The sequence below is a fragment of the Phyllostomus discolor genome, chromosome 7, assembly GCF_004126475.2.
Source record: "Phyllostomus discolor isolate MPI-MPIP mPhyDis1 chromosome 7, mPhyDis1.pri.v3, whole genome shotgun sequence".
NCBI lineage: Eukaryota > Metazoa > Chordata > Mammalia > Chiroptera > Phyllostomidae > Phyllostomus > Phyllostomus discolor.
In genome coordinates this window covers 125593317-125612256 of record NC_040909.2, presented here as the reverse complement: position 1 = coordinate 125612256, position 18940 = coordinate 125593317, and positions in this window count along the sequence as shown.

The window sequence follows — 18940 nt, the reverse complement described above, 5'->3', positions numbered from 1 at the left end:
GCCCTGCCTTCCTGGATCCTCTCAACGCCCAGCCCCCACGGCTGTGCTCGTTATTCCTTCTGTTCCTCTTCCCAGTCCCCACCTGTTCTCGTCCACTTGTCTTCCCCCACTCTTCACAGCTCCCCTACTCCACTTTCTTCAATTTAACTGCAAACTGATCTGGGCGCTGTGAGTCAGAAGGTAAAATCAAGGTCACCAGTCACACCTAAAAATTGGAGTGGATCTGCTTTAAGTGGGACTCCAGTTGTAAGTTTCAAACCTCATTCCGGACAGTGTCGCGTGTTGTCGTCAGATGGCTCAGCTCCAACACCCGTTGGCGGAGGATGCTGGGCAGGCAACCTGGTGCTCTGTGCGCCCGTGGTGCGCTCACTGTGCTCATCAGTGAAATGGGGATGCGAGTGTCTACCGGGTACGGACGCCCGGATCGCAGTGATACAACCTGAGAAGAGGGTAGCCCATACTAAGCACTTCTTAAATGATAACTAGCATGATGACTGATAGTTTTTGAATTTTTACGCACACACATGTGTCACGTTTCTGTGTACCTAGGATGTTGCAGAGGTTGTATTTTCCATATAAAACGTTAATCAGTAATCTCACTTAAAAGGGATTTTTAAAACTCTATGTGTGTGACCCCACTGGTGATTGCCAGAGGGGCAGGGGTTGGGGGCTGGGTGGTAAGGGGAAGGGTTTAAGAAGTACAAATTGGTGGTTATAAAACAGTCACGGGGTTGTAAATAAAGTACAGCATAGCGAATGTGGTTGATAATATTGTAGTAACTATGTATGGTGCCAGGTTGGCACCGGGAATATTAACAGGAACACTTTGTAGAGTATATGATCGTCTAACCACTATGGTGCACTCCTGAAATCAACGCAAAGCAATGCTGAAAGCTGAGTAAATGAATAAACAAACAAAGTTACAAAGTCTATGTGTCCTTTGAATTCCTCGTCCAAGTGTATCCCCATTTTAATCTTTGGTTTTTAATGTCAACATTTTGTCCGTGAACTAAAGGAGATGAGATTAACATTCTCAAAGATCAGCTGAAGGTAAAACAACACACACCTGTAGACCAGGTTGGACAAATATTAGTTGACTTCATCAGACATTCTCCAAGTCGAAATGCTGGTCTTGTCAGCTTTTGTGGGACTGTTCACCACTACGCACTCTTCAGCAGGTTCTAGTCATTCCACCTCTTTATTATTTTATGAGCGAAACTCATAGGTGTGGTGGCAGCATCCGGGTGAAAACCACAAGACAGGGTGTGGGTGAAACCTTTTGAAGCTACACCTTCCTATCTTTTCCACTGCTTAGTCATCTCTTTCTAATAGTTAATGTGTGGCATTTATTTAACAGGAAACGTAAAGCTTTCTGAACTGACTTGTTTCATCAGTAAACCCTCTCTGGGTTCAGACCCCAACTGGTAGGAAGTAATCTTTCTGTCTGTTTTGTTTTATTTTATTTTCTGCCTGACATTTCTCATGAAGGACCCAAGGAATGTTGAAAGGATCCTGGCAGGTGTGGCTCAGTTGACTGGAGCATGGTCCCATAAACCGAAAGGTCCAGGGTTCGATTCCTAGCCAGGACACGTGCCTGGGTTGCAGGTTTGGTCTCCTGGTTGGGGCACGTACAGGAGACAACGCATCGATGTTTCTCTCACACAGATATTTCTCTTCCTGTCTCTTTCCCTTCCTCCCCCCCCCCCCCCCACAATCGATAAGCATCCCCTTGCGTGAGGATAAAAAACAAAGAATGTTCAGAAGGGAAGACCTCTACAAAAATTCTTGCTGGAGATGGTCCGTAGCTATAATGCCCCCACTCCAAAATTTTAGTGAATAAACTTCAAATGGCTTTGAAGTTTCTAAAATTGCTAATGACCCAGAAGAGCACCAGGTGCCAATGCTTTAAAAACTGCCACCAAGGAGAAGAGTTCTCTCTGTGTCCCTTCCAACATGCTCCTGCTGTACTGCGTATCCCTGATCACCCTCAGCCATCCTGCTCTCCCTCTTCTGCCTGCATCCGCAGTGATGAGTGGAGTGAAAATGATTGCCATTAAGCCCCCTTCTGTTATTGTAACATGTTATTTGCTTGTAAACTAATTCTTCCCTGGAATAGTTTTCCTCTTATGACCACTACCCAAACCTGTTTTCTCTTAATAATACCACTTGCCTTCTAGTAAAGGCCACAGCTCTGGAATCAAAGGGAGACAAGTGCTCATTCCCACTCCGCTCCCCCACGCGGTCTCTCCCTCTACACAATGGACCTTGAGCTTTGAACGGTTTCACCTTTCTGCTCTGCATTCATCCTGTTCCTGTGGCTTACTGACCTCCGGCATGACTCTTACCTCGCTCTCGGACACCCTTCGGACCCTACGTTTTGGAATGTCAGTGTTCCTATTCACAACACTTTCCATAATGTTGCCTCACAACATCTGGATCCACCCTTTGACCTGGGCTTTTGCTAGTGCTATTCCCTTGAACGCTGACCTTCTCTCTGATGATGACATCCTATTCTTCTAACTCGCCTTCACTCTCAGCCCTCTGGGCTCCAGCCTTTTAGTCTTTCCTTGTTGTCTCATTGGCCCCATCCTGGCTTTTCTGGCTTCCCTATTCATGCTGTGCTCATGGGAAGGCGTTTTGTAGATGCTGGTGTGAGTCCCAAGTCTTGCCTCCCATCTCGCACCTTACTACAAACTTACCCACCCTGCCCCGTGTATTCTTCCGCTGGGGTTCAACCCACCGTCTACATCTGCCTGCCTGGATTCTGCCCTCACATTGTTCCCGGTTGCTGTAAGAACATCATACTCTGGACTCTTGTTTCCACTACTAAGTCATATTATCTAACCTCGACTGGGCCTTAGGGATTCCCAGATGTCATTTTCCTCCCCCCCCCCTTCCTCCATTTCTTTTCTCTCATATTTCATAGCTTCTTTCCCTTTTCCCATTTTCATGCCTGGCACAAGTAGACAGTATGTCCAGTGAACGAAAGCAAATCTAAACAATTCCAACCTTCCCTATGTTCTTTTCCTTTACAAGATGTTTTAGGACATCCAACCAGTAAGACTCGTTCCATTGAAAACAGGAGCATCCATGCAGTTATCCAAAACAAGCACGTGAGCCTTTCTCTTGACAGGTCCTCTCGCGGCACATGTTTACCCAGTTACCGTGTCTGGCAGTTCTGCCCTCTTATCGCCTAGGATGGATCCACTTCTCTCCACTCCCGCCATCCCACTCTCTCTCAGGGTACCACCCTTCCCACAGCGAACACTCCAGCGGTCAGTCTAGACTGCCGTCAGAATGATTTCAAGACACAAAACTGACTACCTTCTCTCTTCTACTTATGTTCTCAGGTTCAATTTCAAACACCCTGGCATGCATTCGAGGTATGTCTGGGGCATAGCTCGCAAAGCCCTGTGAACCCATCTGCAATTCCAATAACTCTCCTGCCTCCAGACCTTTACGCATTCTCCTCCCTCCAGGGGAACCTCCTTTTTCCTACCACTCTTGCACCCCACATCTGTTTCCTGGGTACTTCCTATGGGTCATAAGGGCGTTTCTGTGTGGCAGCTTTTCTCTGCTCACTGACGAGCTTGTGCGGTCCCCTCCCAGCCAATGTGTTTCCCTCATCTGATGTGCTTACTCTGCCCAGAACATCTATTTTACTGAAATGAAGTTGTGTTCTTGCTTGTTTCCAACCCGTTTGCTAGTGGTGTGCAGCAGGATATTGAATTGAAAAGTTCAGTGGAGGCACGAAGAGATGAAAAATAGCAGATACCAATGTGCGCTGCGAATCAGACCTCCAGGAGTTTTAAAGTGGGCCGATTCAGAACAGATCAGATAACCCATACACCCTTCATTTCTATCAAGAATACGGAAAGCTCAGGAATGAGCGTTTGGAAAGAAGGTGATTTCGGGGAGAGCCGTGCTGGAAATCACACTCTCCTCTCCCCCTCCTCCATTCCCCCTCACACGTGGCAGGGAGTGTCCAGAATTTGTTCACATTTCATAATAGGAGCTTGAATAATATCAGCTGGCAGAATAAACTCCACATTGAAATTTCTCTGCTTCATCACACTAATCTCCTCCTTTCTTCCTGTTTCGTAAGAACTGTTTCTTTCCTTATCCAAAGTTGAGCTCCATCTCAGCTTTTCATTATTTCCCCTTTGTACTTCCCTCAGGAAATTAATCCATTAATTTTCCCTTCTTTCTCCTCAATTTTTAATTTCTACTTTATACTCAATCTTCCCCTCTATGAACATATTCAAGATTCCCTTATCATCAAAAGAGAGGGGATAAAAAAAAAGAGAAATGTTTTATTCTTGTTCCAGGTGTTCATAAAAGGGTCATTAATTTGTTAATAATTGTTCTGTTAGGAGGATGAGACATTCTAGAAGTCTGGGAAACAGGCAGCAGAAAACCTTTCGGCTTAAAAGAAAATCCTTAAACTCTCCATCGAATGGAGGCTAATAGTGTGTTGAGGAAATCCTCTGCTACATTCCCCCAATCTGTTGGAAGATCTAAGCTATGTGTCAGTGAGAAATTAGGACAAATGTGACCAAGGATGATACCCTGCAGACTAACCGCCAAACAAAGGAGCAAGCTCCATGGTAGCTGGCTACACCCCAGTCCTTCGGGTGAGTAAGCCTTGTCAAATGCAAGGGCTGGTCTCCAACCCCGGATGAAGGACTGATGCTTCCCCAGCCATAAACCCCGATGTTGCAATCACTGCTAGTCTGGTGTATTGTATAACTGAAACTATAAGGTCCGGACCCTAGTGAATCACATCATTGAAACTATAAAGTTTGGACCCTAGTGTACAGGGTAGAGACTATTTCCCACCATTCATGACTGCTAAACCAGCAGGATACAGCTGAAGCCAAGTTTTTACTACATCACAGTAGGGACCACATCGGGGAGGAGCCAGTGCTTCTTTAAGTGGAGCCTAAAGTTCACAGCTCAAGGTTTACAGTCATCTGAATCCTAGGGCTGGCTCTGCTACAATGAATGAGCAACTGGGAATCTGCGTGTCCGCTGCTAATTTTAACTCCACTAGTTTTTCCCCAATAAATACTATTCTAGCTGGCCTGAACGTGGGGTGTGTGCATGCGTGCACACATATGTGTGTGTGCCTGTGTGTGGGGGTGGGTGAACATTTGCCCTCATATTAAAGAATCTTAGTCATGCTTTTGTGTAAGTTGTTTTAACCCGGCTTCTTTCCTTTTTAATGTGGAATCAGACAGTGAAGACTTGAGAGCTCTGAGTAGAGAGAAAAGAAAAAAACCTGGGTTTTGTTTGAAGTGATATAGGTAGGGTACATGGAGATCAGAGCCACTGCCTGTAAGTGCTTCTTCCCTGTCCGCGCCTAGGATCCACCTCACAAAACCTGCTCGTCTCCTTGGTTCAGTAACGTTTCGTGGTTTCGCCACCAAGCCAAGTCTTTAGACCTTCTTGCTTTGCTTGTTTTTCTGTGATCTTATCTTAGCTGCTTCTATCCAGAAATTCAATTTCCGTCTGCCTGGCTTCCACAGAATGACAACCTATTTAGATCACATCTGGTGGGTCCTTCCGCAGACTCACCTGTTACCACTTCCCTCTGCTCCACAGAGCAGCCCGAGCTCAAGTGGCGCCCTCCACACCCAGGATGGTGTCTCAAGTCCCAACACGGTCTCCATCCATCCAGTGGCATGCTGCTAAATGGTTGGCAACCATACTTGCATCCGTGGTGCAAATATTTCCACTGTGGTCAATAACTATCGAGGTGATGTCACTGGGAGTGGAGTTCTGAAGAGGCGGACAGAAATATGTAGTAGGTATCCGCTGTGCAGTTACGACAGATGTAGATAACCCCAAGAGCACAGATAACAGGAAACTGGTAAGATAATTAGGAACTGTCAAGTAGTTGTTACCCTTACTATAGCATCCTTTCCCCACTTGTAAGTTTATATCATTTGAATTTTATGAATGGCTCCGTTTAAAAAGCAGCCTGAAGGTTTCTTGTAAATTGGACAGGCAGCTCTCGGGAGCTGGTACAGGTGGGCCCAGAGCACCACTGCCTCCACCCACCGTTTGTCCAGGAGGAGGCAAGGGAGGTGGATGGTTCGAGGACAGAGCGTGCCGGCAACATGATGCAGTATGTGCTTTCCACCAGACTGCACTGAACTTCTCTCGAAGATGTGTGGGATAACATTCCCTGCACGAAAAAGCTCACACACATGTTGTTGTTCACCAGTGGGTATCAATCAGAGACGGAAAGGGTCATGTGTGTGCAGCCCTGGTTTGGAGCTCCCGCTTACACTCCCTGCAGTGGCTGTGTTGCTCCCCGTGCATGGAGCCACCAGTGGTTGTGGAGCTGAAGTAGAGCATGCAAATGCATTTTTCACATCATTCCTAAGTCCCACTGCAAATCGGGGCTGCGTGGACTTGGTCGATACTTTGATTATGTGAGTGGGGGTTAGTACCAATAATCTGAATAAACTTGTTATAATTTCCCATTTGTCTATAAATTTATGTTAAACTTTATTTTTACAAAATTATATTAAAAGTATTTAAATAATTCTCTTAAGACTTCCTTTTATTTCCAAATACACTCGTTTCTCTTCAACTGGGCATTGCCTTAAGGAATCGGGGAATATTTTACTAAAAGGACCTGGGCTGCTAGAATGCTAACTCTAAAGCTTGGTAAGAAACACCTATACTTACCCCCCGTCTGTGAACTTCCCCTAGAGCCTCTATGGCATTGTCTTCGGCTGTCTTTGGGGTTTTCCCAACAGGTGTATGGTCGGTGCGATCATTAGAAAGCAGGCTTCTCTTTAATTAAACGTATATTACTACAATAATTAGTGTACTCATTAAGCGGAATTACCTATCATTTTCTTCTAAACATTGAATTTGTTTCACAGCCTTCAACCGCCTCAGGAACCCTCCCACACAGAGAACTTATTAACCTTCTCTGTTCAAATGCATCCTCATCCGAATGTTAATAATCTCGGTCTTTTTCTTTTTTTCAAAAATATCATCGAAAGAAGCAATTTCACTCATTTCTTTTTTGTTTATATGATGATTTAGTTCCAGGATTTTGTAGAAACCGGCTTCTTGACTGTTGTTACTAATAAACACCACATGTATGCAGGTGAGAATGTGAATATACACGTGTGTGTTTTCAGTTTCACAGTGGTGACATTTGATAAGCACTAGTGAATATAGTTAAAAATCAGTATCTATGAAACCCTGGAGCTGAATTTTATATGTAAGGTGAATACCTATACCCATATCTAATCAGTTACATGGTTTATATATGTGTGATATGTACTACTTAGAATGCATGTTTTGTATGCCACATATGTAATTCTGTATGATATATACTAGATATACATTATATATGGCATCTCTCTCTATGTTTACCATTATGGCAATTATGCTTCTCTCTATATTGTGTTATGGCAATGTATAATGATAGCTAAGCCAGGTATTTAAGTAAACCACCTGGATTGAAATCCTGCTTGTCAGGTGTGTGACTTTGGGCAAGTAACTTTACCTCTTTGTGTCCAAGTTTGTTTTCCTGTGAAATAGAAATAGTAACAGCACCTTTGTCCTAAAGTGAGAACGAGTGTTAGCAGTGAATCGGGGAGGAGAAACGTGTGTGTGCTGTGGAATGGTGAATGCGCTGTGGGAATTTAACCTTACACAACTATGGGAGGACTCTGGGGAAATAAAGGTCCAAAAAGAGCAGAAAAAGGTTAACTGGCAGCCTTGACACGGGGGAATGGTAGGGGGTATCCAGGAGCTAGGTGCACCCAGCTGCGGTGGAGGTCTGTGGAAGGCTCTTCATGGCTGCGGCCTCTGTGAATTCTCAGGAAAAACCCTTGAGTTAGGCCTGTGGCAGGTTACCAGACAAACTGCAGGATGCCAAGTTCACGTGAACTTCAAAGAAACAACACATAATTTTTTGGTATAAGTACATCCCAAATATCACATGGGGCATACTTATGTTTTTGGTTTTGTTTTTTTTAAAATACTGCTTATCTGAAATCTAAATTTAGCTCAGTGTCCCTGTGTTTTAATTTGCTGAATCTGGCCACCCTAGTCTTCAGTCACATTTGGTCAGCAGGTTCAGAAGTTGGGTGGGAGAGCTGGGCATGCACCAGGGAAATTCAAGAATAGACTGGAACCCCCCGCCACACCCCTTGGGACCTGCCCCTCATCACCTCTAGCCAATGATGACCAGAGCATACGGGCAGACACTTCACTTCCAGCTCTCAGATCTCAGCCAAATCTTTCCTGTGGCCAGACTTAACCTAGAACTAACTGTACAGGAAAGGGACTCCAGGAAATGGAGTTCCGGCTGAGCTGCGTAGGCCAGCACTAAACCCTACACGGTGCAGTAAGCGAGATCCTTGCTACATGTACCCTCTTGCAGCGGCACCTACACGGAGCCCACACTCATAGAACGGCCACGCTTCAGTGTCTCTGTTACTGTGTTGTTTGGGTTGTTTGAGCCACCCTACTAGATGGGGGGTCCTGGGCTTTGATGAACAGATGTGAGTCAGTGGTAAGAAGTGTAGCACGGGATTGAACTGACAGCAAGAGTTTCTTTACTGGAACAAAAGACAACTTGGTCTTGTGAGAATATAAGAGAGCTCCCTTGGGGCAGCAAACAGTTTCTCCCAGGCAGGGACCAGGGCCGGAAGGGCAACCCAGTGAATGACGGGATAGCAGTGCACCCTTGTGTGGGTTGATACCTTTGGTCCCGTCTCAAGGTCTGTGTTGTAATGATTGCTGGCTACTTTCACGCTGGTTTCTGCCTTTCATCTTTTCAGGGCAGGCAGGAGTGTTATAAAATAGGCCATGAACAGGTTGTGTAGTGTTGTTTTAGACACATCACTCTAGGTCTGGCATTCCTGGGCGGCTGTGAATAGTTCTGACTTTGGCCATCTGTTTTCAGATGCCAGCTGTGCACCTTCCTACCTGTGTCCCTGCAGGGCCACGTGGCATTCACTGCCCCTTCTCACGGTACCGGCAGCCTAATTTTGCTTTTGGGAAACTGCTTTCTGCCAGCAATGCAAAGGTCAATGTTCCTTGGCTTAGGGGTGACCATATGATCTGAGTTTGACCAATTAGATTTGTGCTTCTAGGCATAGAGAGCAAACCCAGCACCAGCAAAAAGCCAGGTTGGATTTACACTATCTGAGCAGCTGCGCCTAGACCACGTTAAGTTTCTGCCTCCAAGTCTTTGTTACCAGTGCGGGCCAGCAGCCTCAGTGTTGCCTGGGAGCTTGTTAGAAATGCGGAATCTCTGGCCTTACCTCAGACCTTCTGAATCAGAATCTGTGTTTAACCAAGGTTCCAAGTGCGCACAGATAATAATGCATCTTATACAAATGTTTGTCTGGTGCATATGTTTTCTTCCTGACTTGTCAGGTGTCTACCCATTTAACTGTGCCGGGGTAGGCTCTCATATGTGCCTCAGGGAATGAGTGGTACACTGGCCTCTGGTGCAGAGATACTGGAATGATCACAAACTCAGTGTTTTCTGGCTTTCTAGGATTTGACATTTCCTTGAATAAATCACAACTCCCCCATCTTAGTCCAGGAAGCTTAGGGGCGGGGGTAATTCCATCCTTGCCTCCAAGGGCAAGAATGCGGCAGAACCACGGATGATCTCCATATTCCAATCACAGACCAAACCAGTCCTGGGGGAACCAGTCCCATGGCTGCTGCTGACTTGTTTCAGGGAGAGAACCTGCGATTCTCCTGGATTGTTAGTCCTAATGGTTTTGTGAAGCCCTTAGTCATTCCAGCAACCATCTCTTGGAGCTGGTAGTTTGGAAGTGACGCCAAACACAGAGGTAAACTGAGTCTGTAATGAGAAGAGAGCCTGCATCATGATCATTTTGTTCGAGCTCCTGAGTCCAGGTTTCAGTTCTGTGGGTCAATACATCTCCTTCTGTTTGAGCAGGTGGGTTGGACACACATCTAAGACAAGGTGAGGCCAAGGCCGAAGCCTGGCCGATTTGACTGGTAAAGATACAATGGACCACTTTCAGGTTTAGACAGGGTGTTGTTTGTACAGAGAGCAATCAGGGGAGTACACCAAAGGTGCCAGCTCCCAGGTCTGTCTGTGTCCCACACACAGAAAAGGTGTAAAAACAACACATGGAGACAAAAGGAGCCAGATGAACAAAACCCAAGCTGCAGCCCTGGCTGGCGTAGCTCAGTGGATGGAGTGTGGGCTGGGAACCAAAGTGTCCCAGGTTCAATTCCCAGCCAGGGTACATGCATGGGTTGCAGGCCATAACCCCCAGCAACCGCACATTGATGTTTCTCTCTCTCTCTCTCTCCCTTCCCTCTCTAAAAATAAATTTAAAAATTATTTAAAAAAAAACTCAAGCTGCGAGCTGCCCTGTTGCTGAGGAGCCCGTTCTAGATGGCAGCTAAGATGGTTTATCTTCTGCATCTCTGTCAGGTTCTGAGGAGGGTAGAGAAAAGCCCCATACTTGGTCAGAAATCCAGGAGGCAAGGAGGGGAGACAGGTGGGCAAGTGGGAGGTCACTTTCTAGTTGCTTCTTAGAGACCCTTGTTTTCCTGTGTTTCTAGAGAATCACAAGTTCTTCCAAGACTCAGGAAAGCTGTGACTCCAGCCTTTGCCTATACAGACAATGTGGGCTCTCCAGCGCACCCAGTGGAGCGGCTCCCTCGGAAGTCTGGAGTGATGCATCCTCTTCAGTGAACATTTGTCATTATTTCTGACAGTAGTACAAGAATCTCCTCTCTAAGTTTGGGGCCTCCTCCACTCCCTGAGGAAGACCCACCTCCCAGTGCAGCAGCTAAAACTGCTAGATTCTCTCTGATTCCCCCTGCGGTGTGGATTGGGTCTGTTATGTAGGGTCCATATCAGATGTGCCCACTTTGGGCTTTGACACAAAAGCCAGTGTGGAAACAAAGCCGAGACCACACAGAGTCTGTCCTCATGAGGGCCACCATCTCTGTAGCATTAATACTGGCGAACTTCCTGTGGCTTTAGGAACCACTTCCATTATCCATGGGGTGAAATGCATGGCCCAGCCCGGTGGAGGCAGCAATGGTGTCTTCATCAGGGATTGGGAATGACTTCTGGTGTTGTTTTGAGGTGCATTGCTTCCCACTTTTATTCTTGGGTTCTCCTGGAGATTTCCCGAGCAACTCAATAGCCTTTAAGAATACTGTTTTATAATCCCTGGCTGGCGTAGCTCAGTGGATTGAGTGTGGGCTGTGAACCAAAGTGTCGCAGGTTCGATTCCCAGCAAGGGCACATGCCTGGGTTGCAGGCCATAACTCCCAGCAACTGCACATTGATGTTTCTCTCTCTCTCTCTCTCTTTCTCCCTCCCTTCCCTCTCTAAAAATAAATGAATAAAATCTTTAAAAAAGAATACTGTTTTATGTTTAAAATGAGAGTTTCTCTCAATTGCAAATAAGATTCTCAATGGATATATCTTCTAGGACAAACATTCTGTAATTTACCTGCCAGCGACCACCTCCCACTTACCACGTACGTCACTCAGGCATCCATCCGGTGATCATCAAGCCGTCTTTACGTGAGTTTTTGCAGTCCAGTTCTTCAAGAACTAGAGGAATGCATTTCTAATGATGACATTTCAGGTTTCATGATAGAAAGTGTGTAATTAAAAATGATATCTGTTCATTAGCTAAAATATGGAAAACACATTAGAGTAGAAGAAGATAATTCATCATTGGATCAGCCAATACATGTATTTTTGTCTTCTAGTCATTTTTCTTTGCATATTTGCACAGTGGGAATAATAGCATCTAAACAACTTAACTGCTGTCTCCTTTTATGAGAGATCATAAGCTTTTCCTATACTGTTTAAAAAACTCCTACGAGATCACTTTTTGTGTGTTTGCAGGCTGTTTTTAGTGTTGCACTATTATAAATTTCTCTTGTTTTGCATATCTTTGCTCATAAAACATTTTTCTGTCTTTCAAGTTAATTTCTTAGCATATATTTCTACAAGTGATATTATCAAGCAGAAAGATGTGAAACTGTCTTGATACATGGATCAAAATGCTTTCCAAAAATTGCTAACTTAATAAGCAAAATTGTATTTTAAATAGTTACATGGCAAAGAGTAAGAAGAGAGATAATTCATAAAATAAAAACAAAATAGTCTAATAAACAGTTGAAAAATGTCCAATCTTTAGTGAGAAAACATTACCTTTGAGCTACTTGGAGGTGAGGGTTTTTGGAGCTGTTTACATTTTATGGCTGTATCTGCTCAAGAAAAAGTCTGACAGTTTCTGAGTGATGTGTTTTAAGGGAGGTATTGAGGCCCATACTTACTTGTATCAGGTGCATCAGGCCCACACCTATCTGCTCTTCATTTTTTCTTCCAGTGGCCTTGTGAGATAGTGACAGATTCCCTATAGATATACCCCTTGCTAGTGTATATCTCACTGAGTGCAGTATGCCCGATGTAAGTGGGACAGGGTTTTTACAGCTACAGACACCAATTGTCTGTGTCAACGACAGTATCCCAGCACTTCTATGGCGGTGGTTTGCTATTCTGAAATAATATAATGCGTGCCCTCTTCTCCACTGTGCATTTGGGCTGTTACCACCTGACTTTCTCCTTGATGCATATTTGTGTGATTGCTTATTTCTTGATGTCTGTACATTTCCCCTTTACACTGTACATTTAAAATGCCATTTGTAGACACACAGAACTTCTGAACTTATCAAACTTCATATTTTGTATGTACATCTCTCCTCCTCTTGCACACCTTAGCAGCCTATAGGTCTCTTTAAAGCAGAGGACACGTTCTGGCTCATCATGAGCCACACTCGGCCTGGGGATGTGTTTGCCATGAATACATAGACTTTCAAAAGTGAATTGCCTGTGTTTACAAGTTGTTAGATTTTGTTTACAAGTTCAGATTTTACCTTCCGTTTTGAAAACATCTTATGACCTGGCGACACGGAGCCCATGTTGTGGCATGTTAGGAATGGGTTGGCCGTAGGGCTGCTCCCTCCAGCGTGTGCTCGTCTGTCCCCGTAGGCCCACCCCATTGTGTTGCTCGTATCTCTGTAAGGAAAGACAGTGTAACTTCATGGTTCAGAGCATGTGCTCTCAGTCAGACTTCTGGCTGCAAAACCCAGCTCTACCAGCTTGCTAACCATGCATCCTTGGTGAGTTCTTTTACCTCTGTATACCTTGAAATTCTTTCTACTTATCAAGTAGGGTCCAGAATACCTACCTCATTCGGCTGTTGTGAGGATTAAGCTGACAAATATAAAATGTTTAGTTTGGTGCCTGCACATAATATGTGCTCAAAAAACATTGGGCATTATTATTAGTAACTGCCTGGACCTTGCAGACAGTTGAGTTTGTAACTCTTGTTTTCAAATCTCTAAATTTGGCTTGATCATCCCCCATAGATGCTATGCCTTCAAAACTGTCAGGTTTCCTTGTGGGAATTGTTACTTTCTCACTGAGAAGGATGGTCTCCCCCAACCTACACACACACACACATCACCAGCACCACCAGCACCACCACCCAGGTTAGTACGAAAATGTGGGAGAGGTTTAGAGATCTCTGAGCGATGTCTTCTCAGCCAGACAGCCAAGCTGCTGCCCTAAGTGAGCAACTGAAGGGCAGAGTATTCGTTCCCTATTTCTTTCTTCCTTTATCCGTTGAAGAGTGATCTCATATGGAAGGTTCACCCCTTCTGTTTCTCTAATTTCAATCACTTCTCACACCTTGTTTGGTCACTCTCTCTCCCATTCCAGCTTTGTGTCTTTCCTTTTTATTCACCTCCTGTTACCGTAATTCCTTTTGCACAAACTCCCCTCCAGTACATGGTGTTTTCGTCCCTTTACAGCTAGACTTAAGAGGGGTCTCTAATCATTGTTTACATATTACCACTTCCTCCACCCCCCTTTTTTCACAACCTGCATCATAACTTGGCTTCTATTTTATCTCCCAACTTAGACCAAAACTGTTCAAGCCAAGGTCATTCATGATCTCCTAGATATAAGATCCAATTCTAACTTTTTTCTTCTCTATTTTGTAATGTACCAACTTTATTGATATAATTCATATATCACCCATTTCACCTATTAAAGCATACAAGGCAATGTTTTTTTTGTGTATTCAATGAGTTATCTAACCATTCCCATGATTACTTTTAGACCCTTTTCATGGCCTCCTGAAGACATTCCATATCCATTAGCAAACATTCTTCATTTTCTCCGAAGCCCACCTTCTCAGCTCCAGACAATCACAATTCTGTTTTCTGTCTCTATTAAATGTCTTATCCTGGACATTCAATAAAAATGGAATCATATAACATAGGCTTTGGGTCTGGCTTCTTTTATTTACCACAATGTTTTAAAGGTTCAATCCTGGGTAGCATATTGTATCAATACTTCATTTGTTTGTATGAGGGAATACTATTCGTGTGTGGTCATGCCATATTTTGTTTATCCACTCAGTTGATAGACACCTGAGTTGTTTCTGCTTTTTGTCTACGAATGTTCCTTTGGAAATTTGTAATTAGGTGATCAGCATTTTGAATGTTTTATTGCTGACTGTTTTCATTTCCTTGTTTTCCTTTAAGGAACGTTGAGCTTTTTTGGTGGCAGGTAGTTTGGTTACTTGCAGATTGACTTGATACTTTCAAGGCTTATTCTTAAACCTTGTTAGAGTGGGTCTAGAGTAGTCTTTACACTAGGTCTATGTCAGTCTCACGGTTAAAGTATGACCCTTCCATAGCCCCCACTGAATGCCCTGGTCACTATCCAAGCCAGTGAGGTCCGTGGGCTAGCAACATCAGCATCATCTTGTGAGCAGTGCAAAATCTTAGGCCCACTCTGGACTCACTGAATCAGAGGCTCTGGGGTTCGGGCCAGCTCTCTGTGTTTTAGCAAGTTCTCTGGCATGTGCTGAGCTAAAGTGTGAGAGCATCCTACTCACACATCCCTTCTCAGACCTTCATGTGCATATGAATCACCTGAAGATTCTGTTTGAATGCATTTTCTGATTCAGTTGTCTGGACAATCCCGAGATTCTAAATTTTTCACAAGTTGCTAGATGCTGCTACTGCTGCTGATTCTCTGAACTCCCTTTGGGTTATAAGAACTTAGAAACCTTACTTTCAGCCGAGGAGTCTGATTTCAATGGCATGAGAATGTTTAATTTTTAAGTAACTACAAAATGATAAGAGGACCCAGTCTTCAATTTCTGTGTTAAGCTTCCTATTTATTGAATATGCTACCCACAAAAATATGTGTTTTAGGTGAAAACAGTATAGGAATTTTCTTAATTTCTAAATCCAAGTGCAAGGATAAGAAAAACATTATATCAGTTATAGGAATATAATATCATTTGTTGAAAATTCCTATTATGTGCAGGATATTGCCTCTTAGCTCTTTAAATTCTCCCAATAACACTATACAGTCAGCATCACTCTTTTTGCTTTTTGAATATTTTTTATTTTAATCCCTGCAGCAGAAACTCAGAGTAAATCACTTATTGGATACCACCCGACTAGCAATGGGAAAAGTCTTCACTTAAACCTAGGTCTGTCAAATTAAAATCCCGACACTACAGTTTTTGGGCTTATTATTCTGTTTTAGTATTGTAGTTTTAATGCAATCTTAAGAAATAAAAAGAAATCAAATGAACTTGCTATGCACTGGATTACCGTGATTGATATGACGAATCTGAGTTGAACGTGGGTTATAAATCAGGGCCGCCTGGCACGGCGCCTGCCCTGCTGTGAAGTTACTATAATCAGTTTTAAACAAGGGCCTCTGCACCGGGCTTCTCTTGCTTAAAACAAGTCATGTATTAACGCAGGCATTGAGTTCTTCTTTTTATATTAACTAGCAAAATAATACTTCTGTTTTATTTAGACAGGGGAGGTTAATCTTGGCAAATAAAGGGAAGACTTGGAAAGGATTGGCAGAAATCAGAGCTTTATATATTGTGGGTAAGCTGTATCACCTTGCTTTCAAAGTCAGGGCAGCTTGGTTGGGAGATTGGAGTGAGTCAGGGTTCCAGGAAGGGGGGTGGGTTTGCCCAGCATGCATCAAAGTTCTCAAACTCTCTCTCTCTCTCTCCCTACCCCCTCTTCTGAAACACAGGTGAAGGAACTCTGCAGCAATTACTCTGTAGCCTGAGGCATGAGATTTGATCATTGGTATCTTGCCTTGCATCACAAAATACATTATTATTATTATTAGTTAAAAATTTATCTATGCAATTCCTTAAATAGCTAAGTAGCACTATGTCCTGAGTTTTGGCCACTACATACTGATTTTTACAAGTTGGGTAATTGCTGCTGGAGAGACTCCCTTTATAAAAATTAATCAAAGCCTGTTTTCTGTGTGTAGCTGAGACTCTTTCTTAAACCTGCTGAGCTCCGGTATGAATGACCCCAGATGAAGAATATCCTAAATAGATCATCCCCTGAGGTTTAAAAAATATATCATTCCTATTCTTTCTCTCTCTCTCCTGTAAACTTTAGCCATATTTCTACCTGAAGGTTAAAGATAGGCTAAATGGCCGCTCAGGGATCTCATAGCTTTGGGATTCCCTAGCAGTGTTCTTTGACCAGATGTACTCATAAGCCTGATGGTGTTGTTTGCATTTAGTCTGTAAGAAACAACTGGATTTAATTAGATCGATACCAGAGAGCATTACCACTTCATTGCGAAGCTCTTTATGACTTAATTTGGGAAAGTAACTAAGTTTTTTTTAAATGCTCAATGGTAGGAGGTGCAGGAAACAGCAGTTTCTAAAGATCTTTTGCTGATGGATATGATAAAACAGGCTGGCAGGACTTGGGTTGGGGAGTTCTATAGGTGCTTAGAAACTAGGAAGTTTCTGGGCTATGCTTGGCAGACTGGGGTTTGGGGGAGCAGAGTGGAGCTCGGAGCTGGGCACAGACCAAAGAGGAAAGGGGGTACGCCCAGGTGAGCTGCCAGCAGTCAGGAGGCTACAGGCACCCAAGGGGAAAGTGATGAGGATTCCGAAGCCTGAGAGGGCAGGCAGTCATTAACTGAGAGCACCACAGTCAGGGGAAGCCAGGAAACCAGAAACTCGACAAGCTGGGTGAGCTCTGGCACCAATAACAAAAGACCTTGATAACAGGGACCAAGCCCTGTTTATGATGTAGGTGGGCAGGCAGGAGCCAAAAGAATGTGCCCTGGAATTCCTCCCCAACCACACCCTGTGACCCTGAACTCCTAGCCCAGTGCCCCAGTGCCTGTCACAGAGGTAGGAGAAATGAATCGCCATGAGGCTCAATATCTCTTGTGCACAACAGGGATTTCACCTGCGTCCACAGGGTTGACATAAGGACACAATCAATGACTGTAGGGAAGGTATCAGGAAATACCTAACATGCCTTGAACCGGTGCACCGTAAATACTAGCTCCTTTTTTTTCTTTTCGATAATGATCTTCCATATTTACTTTCAGTGGGGGCAGGAGACCAGGAAGAAAGAATGAGAACCAGTAAAGATCAGGGGTTTATGGAGCTTGAAAGGGAAGCCGGGAGTAGGAGAGAAAGACTGAAAAACTGACACAGGGTTGGGCATTTGCCAGGGGACAGGGAGCAGTGTATTTAAATTGTTGGTTCCTTTCAGAAGTGGCTTTCGGCAGCAGGAAATTCCTGTTGGGACAGGATTGTGGGTTGCTTTCTATTTTGAACTAAAATAACTGCTGCTTAAAAAGAAATCCTAGTCAGTTTCTGTTTGTGACCCTTTGACCTTACTTCCCTTGTCAATGAAGTTTCTCCTGGGAGCAGATGGCAGGCTGGGAGGAAGGGCGCATACATGCACAATGGCAGGTATGGAGAGAAAGGAGAATCGTTCAGAAGATGTTTGCAAAGCAAATACACTGTCTTTACTTACACAATGTGCTTTTAAGGTGGGTTTACAAGGAGAGGTTAATGAAGATAACTTTCCACTGTAAAAAGTTGAACTAAAATGAAATTCTGTTGATGTCATTCCATGGGTTATAACCCTCAGTGACCCACATCCCCTCCGCCACATGCCAGCACCCCGAGAATAAAATCCAAATTCTTTAATACGACAGGTAAACGGTCATGATCTATCCTTCGCATACTGTGTGGCCTCCTCCTTCACTTCCTTACCACTCCCATACTAGCCTGAAGCCTAACTAACCCATCTAAGGATCCAATAGTCTCCCATGTTCCCTCCGGGTTTTTATAAACTACATTCACCAGTCCTGCCATATTCTTCTCCTTCCACACTGCTTGTCTTCAAACTCCTACTTACGCTTTATATCCTAGTTCGGAAGTCACTTCTTCCAGGAAGTCTTCCCTGAGTCTCTTACTATTGGGCTGTCTTCTTCACCATATGCTTCTATAGTTTCCAGTAATTATTTATATTGCAGGAAAAAACCCACACTGTGCAGTAATTATCTGTATACTATTATTTCCCCCCCACAAAACTGTGGATGTTGAAGAACTCTCCAGTCCACCCTGTATCCTGAGTACCTGAAAGATAGTAGATATTCAATAAAGACTTGTTAAATTAATTAAAGAATAAACTGATATTGAAAAAAAAATGTTTTCCAACAAGAAAAATAATCCAAGGCAATTTTGGTGATAATAAAACACATCTTAGAACATCAGTAACCATTGAATAAAACCAGTTTAAAGTTGCGCAGATGCCAAAAACAAAGGCTTTATAAGGTGATGAGAGTCAAACTTACATATTCAAGGATGTATGCGTGTGTCTCCTTTCATAAAAGCTTTTTGAAATTATGAAAACAATGTTAAAATTACTCAGAATGTTAGAGGTTTTCATGAAGCTCAAATGGGATAATACAGCGAAATAGTAATATTATACTAGTAAATAACAGGCAGTAAATAAGTGGTAGGTAACCACTTAATGTTATTCTTATTATTAGTGT